This window comes from Sebastes umbrosus, chromosome 2 (genome assembly GCF_015220745.1).
Source record: "Sebastes umbrosus isolate fSebUmb1 chromosome 2, fSebUmb1.pri, whole genome shotgun sequence".
NCBI lineage: Eukaryota > Metazoa > Chordata > Actinopteri > Perciformes > Sebastidae > Sebastes > Sebastes umbrosus.
The window spans coordinates 6,840,349-6,846,348 of NC_051270.1; positions in this window are offsets into that span (position 1 = coordinate 6,840,349).

Genomic DNA, 6,000 nt, shown 5'->3' on the forward strand with positions numbered 1-6,000 from the left:
GTAAGCACATTATCAACAGTAAAGCAATAAAGGTTGCAAAACTAGATGGGCCCTCTTCAAGCAAGAGCCCCAGGTGAATAGTCAGTTAATAAGTATTGGTATATTTTCCCACTTACTGTACCTCCAGTGATATCAAGCACTTCCGTTTTTTTACATTTGACCATAGTGAATTTGCTACTAAAAGCATACAACATTACATTTGAAAAATTGACCTATAGCAAGTTTGATCCAGAAACAAAGTGGGAGTTACAGTAGGGTAATTCACCAACCTCCTTACAAACTGTTTTAAGGAACAGTCCTGTTGATAATAGAGTTAATATGTTTTACTGACAAAACAAATAGCTCATGGGGCCTATTGCATAGTTTGTGTATGTACACATTTTTGGCACATCTGCATCATCTGCAATGTAACAGACAACAATCACCTAAGATACTCTGATACAGAAGAAAAAGTTGTCCGATTGTAATGATTAAGTGATTAGATCTGATGAAGGTATAGTATAAATTACGCCTTTTTATATGATTTCTTAACATAGACGAGCCTGACATCACTGTTGTAAAAGGTGTGTTAATATTACATCAGGCCCTGGGGCTTTGGATGTACTTCCCTTCTTCCCCTTTCACAATATGCCACAGAAACATCAATTTAGAACCCCCCTTCAACGGACGGAGACAAATAGTAAATGGAGTGCCCTCCTAATCAGTAAACACAATATGAATCTCATCAATATAAGACAATACGTCAACAATAAGTCAAGGCAAAGCTAGGTTATCAGCCAGGTAGGCCTGTGTGCCCAGCTGCAACACCAGGAGATCAGTCTTTTCAATTAAAAACCTGCAAACATCACAGGCAAAGAGTCCAAGTCAGTTTAAAAACTGGTATAACACAAAAACAAAAGCTATTGTCTCACTTTCAGAAGTGAGTTTTCCTGGTATAAGTAAGTAGGCCACAATTATATAATCCTCATAATTCTTGTGTAAGTTATTTTCCTGAATTGTCTTCCAGCTTAAAAAAAAATAGTGGGTCATACTCAGTGCATGTTTGTCAATATCGAGTAATAAGAGAGTGGAATAAAATGTCTCCTGAGCTGCACGTCGTCGTAGTCGGGCTGGTCTGATGTGTAGCGTTGTCCATGGTGCTGATCCTGCAACTGTCACAATGTCGCTGTTTTAATAACTTAGTTTTGTACTAATAACTGACCTATAGACCTCGGACTGTTTGTGTATGAATTGTAAGTTTTAATAGTGGGGTGAAACTACGCAACTTTCTTACATACTTGCCAGTCTTATTAATAGGCTGCACTATTGGGTCACAATTAATTAATATTGACTGAACCAGTGTCATCAGTAAAATATACAGTAACACATTTCATGGTAACTTTCATCATATTGATTCAATATGAATCCGTTGTTGCAGTAAAAAGTCTGGAAAAATAAATAAATGCCCGGCTAGTTACATCCTCTATAGCTGGGACAGAGTGAGCTGATCATCATAGATATACACAGGAAACCTCTGTTATTTATTTCGACCAATATTGTTCATGGCAGCAGTGGTGCAAATATATAATATTATAATTTATAAAATATATATTTAAAGATTTTTACGCTCATGTCTCGTGAGGCCCCTGGTACTCGGAGCCTGGGCCTTAAATCCCGGTAAGTTGGAAGATGCTGAATGGTTGTCGTAAAGATAATCAACAAAGTCCACTTACAAGATATTTTATTTCTACTAAGTAATCTTAATGTAAAACTTGAATAATACATTTTCAGTGTTTTTTTTTTTTTTTTTCAATATCTCAATGGTGAAAATCTCAAAGCCTCAGGAAATGAAATTCAAACTATCTCCATTACAGATACCAGAGGAGGTGAGTGGGGCAATATACATTGTTGACACTGACCGAATGAAACACTATCATCCAGGGGCCTTTGGGGCATTTGGGGCATTTGGGGTCCTTCTCTTGCCTATAGGAAAATGTATTACAACATATCCCACTCTGTTGTTCTAGAATTCAGAAATTATTATAATTAATTATTTACCAGGTATCTAATTCATATTCAAGAAGGCTTTGTATTAGTTAAGACGAGTTCATTAGCCTCTACAAACACATACATATAACTGAATTAAAACAGAAGCCCTGTGCGATTTCTCTTCGACAAATAGTTGTCTTACCTTTCCTCTCAATAACAAAGTCCCGGGAGGATTCGCAAATAAACCCATTTCTTTATGATATGAATTTATTCCCTCATTATGATTGAACTTATTCAGGCAGAATAACCTTAACTGTAATTTTTTAATTAAGTTCCATCAAACAGTGTTTGCATGTCTAATTTAGTCCACTTTGATCTTGTGCGAGGTTGCTGCGAGAAGTGTTCCACAACACCACTACAAAAGAAAATCAAAGTAAACAGTGGGATCAGGTGTGGCTATATGTAGTGGAATAAGTGGACCTGTCTAAACAAAGGATAATGCAAATCATCAAAGATTAAAGGCGGGCTGTCTCAAAGTTTGTTTCGGGAAAGAGTTCTGGGGCCCCATTAATGTTCTGTACTGGAAAAAGATCATACTAATGGTCTCACCAATCTTGTGTTTTCACCATTGGTCACTGAACCGCCAAACCACGTAAACACCATATGGTCGCAGCTGCTGGTCCAATTCATTCTGCTAGCGGTTCTCAAACTTTTGTTGACATGAAGGACTGTGTGGCTGAAGCTAATTCAGCAGACTTTGACATCCAGTTATGCTAAAATTAGAACTTTCCTCCTCTCACATCCCTCGCTTGACCTATAGCCACATGCAATTAAAACAGCAATAAAGTCATGTTTTTATAAGGTAGAGGAGAAAGCAAGCCAGCTGGTAGAGATCCAAAAGTATCTAGAGAAAAGACAATGGCATTATTTGAAACCGCCTAATACATAGAACTGACGAACGCAGTATGCAGCAGTACACACTGCGTTCCTCAGTAGTATGCAGGATGTGACAGTTAAAGTGATTTATTTTGCAATATGCTAGGCCAGGCTTTAGCCTTTAAACAAACTCTTAAAGCACTGGACAAAAAAAAAAATACCGTGACTGCAATATTATGACCAATGCACCTTGTGACCAATGTTTGTTAACTTTATAAGATACCGCATGGTTCAGCTCCAACACCCCTTAAACTATTTAATCTAACAGCTCATTGTGAAATAAGACAAACAGGATCATCAATGAGGGCAGACAGTAAATATAAAACATTAATCAACAAAATTTACTCAAACTGCTTTTTCAGTTACAGCAAAAAAATTGTGGGATGATATACCTACAGATATTAGAGTAATGTTAAAAAGGGTCATGTTGTCTCAGCAGGTATCTCTTTGCCCCGTCAGAGGCTGCTCTTCCCCTCGCCGCTGTGCTGCCCTGTAGCCGGTCTGTGAGCAGCTCTCGAGTGAGCTGCGCCCACGGGCGATTGTGAAACTTTTCAACTTCAAAAAGGCAGATAATGACAGGTTCCCGTTAATTTTATAATGACATTTTCTTGTGATATTCAAACAAACCATCCGTCAACGGGGAAATAAAAGTCTCTTGTCTAGGAGAGCGGTCTCTTGAGAGAGCTCCAGCCAGCTCATAGCGGGATTTGTGAGCCCAACCGAATGGCTGGCTGGCTGGCAGGCGCTAACTAGCTGTCACAGCAGTTTGTGGAGCTTCTAAACTCTGAAAATGTTGGAGCAAAGGTTCAATTCGCCATTTAATATCGAAAACTGCTAATATTCAAAATGTACACAGTTGCTGTTTTGCCTCAACATTTGTGAATTGTGAGTTTACTGATGAAATAGCAACGAAAAAATATATAAAAAAAACTTGATGTTTTTGGCTGCTGTTGTTGTGACCATAGCCTGTACTGTTCCAGCGCTTTGCATTGTGGGATACAGTAGGCGAGGTAGACTGGTCCGGTGCATACTGGAGATTGTTTCCAAATCAGTATGACTTCCGGGTATTGTTGGCATACTGTAGAGTTTTCTTTTCTTTGCATACTGCATACTACATACTACATTTTGGCCAAATCAGTACGTACTACTAGTATAGTATGCAGTTTCAAATACAGCCAATGTGTCTGCATGCTGAATCTTTGTCCCAGCATCCTCAGCTGCAGAGCAGGTGGATACGCAGGAAGGTGGGAGCCACTGGGAACTTTGCTGTCTTGGCATTGTAGTGGGTGTGAAGTTATTGTTCCAAACCACAAGAGTACAGGCTGTAAAGTAGGAAGCAAAGTAAGACATCTGTGCACAAATCCAAAGTATTTGTTATAATATTGGTTTTCAGTTACAAGTCGATCCTCCCCCTAGAGCAATATTATAGTCATTCTGTGCAGAGGGGAGGAGGAAATCCCTCTTATTCCACCTTTAATTTAACACCGATATGTTTTTTTGTGTTCTGCTTTCAGCGGAGGAGACGATGGCTGTTGTTTTTGATTCATTGGTCGCTAGCTTGCACGGTGGTCCTAATCATGCACCATGGAGTGTATAATTGACCCCCTCTTGCAATTAGCATTAATTAGCGCCTCTGTTGGTGGATAGCACAGCCAGCAGAATTGCACCATAACCGTCCCGCCGTTTCTGCGGTGCACCGCTGGCTCGGCTTCAGCCAAACGACTGCTGGGACCTAAATCAGTTCCTGAGCTGGCTCGGTCCCCTCACAGCTGCTCACGGGATGAAGGAAGCTTGGCCCTGCTGGACTACAGAGCGAGTCTCATGAGCAGATGCATGGAGCTGTGTTTGGATTAGCTTTGTTTGACACTACTCTGTTGGAAGTCATTATAGCTGGTTACTTTACAGCAACATCCTTTCAGAGAAAAAACACCCAGACACACCAGGATGTGAGGCTTCATACAGTATTGTGGATGTATTATGTTATTTTTATTTCAAACCAATTTCTATGTTTGCTCAAATATGCTATGAATGGACAAACATGTTTTATATGACTAGACACTGTAGTCTAAAGGCCTTTACACAGTGTGGATGTGATAAATAAATGACACGGAAATGCAAAATACTCGCCTGCGATATATGTCTAGGGGTTTTATTGTGAAAGGTAAGAACGGCAGTTGTCACAGGGCTCGTTTTCCTCAGCAGCGTAACATGGTTGTGATTTGCCCCGGTGCAATTTTTTTTTTCTTGGGCCCCCGCCTCCAAAATGAAGCTCCACACAACCACTTCAGACCATTGCAAAGCAGACAATTGCTTTGTCACCATGCAACTCCCATCCAGCAAACCAGCCTTTGATCAGAACCACAGACAGCAGCCAAAGCATTGCTTGTACACACACACGGACACTCCAGCCTCTGATCAGCTCTACGCCAAATTTATCAACGATAACAGCCTGCCTTGGACTCAAACCACAGCCTAAAATGGTTGATGCGCAAGAGGGCCCAGCTACAACAATAAAGCTGCAAAAAAAATTGTCATACAATGTGGGCTCCTGCAGCTGCATCGGTTGCACTGCTAATATTTACGTATATTTGTATATTTGTATATTATCAATGGATCAAATGACTGTGTATAGTGTGAAAAAGGTGATGAACCCACAGACAATTATCATCCCACTCTGCCCAATCCCATTCAGCTCTAAAAAGCTGAATACGCTCATACGTTCAGCCACTGCAGGCAGCTTTTCTCAGCCAAAACACTTTAAAAGCCCTCTATGTGCTACTTGCCCAGGACAAAATGACAGACAGAAAAAGTTAGCAACTAGCTGGTGAAGAAAGTGGATCATCTAGTAGCTACAGAGTCATATTTCCCTCAGGAGGTGGTGGAGACCAAAACAGAGCTAAATGGGGATTCAAAATTTGACTTTAATCATTAATCAGGGGGGAAGACACATGACTCCAAATTAGTACTATTGTTGCTCTTTATCTGCTGGATGTGTAAACAGGTAACTGCATGCTAACCAGTTTGCCATAGCAACATAAAAGGTGATGTTGTCGTGTTCAGGGTTTGTGTCCACTGCCCCTAAGTGGCCAAAAAAAA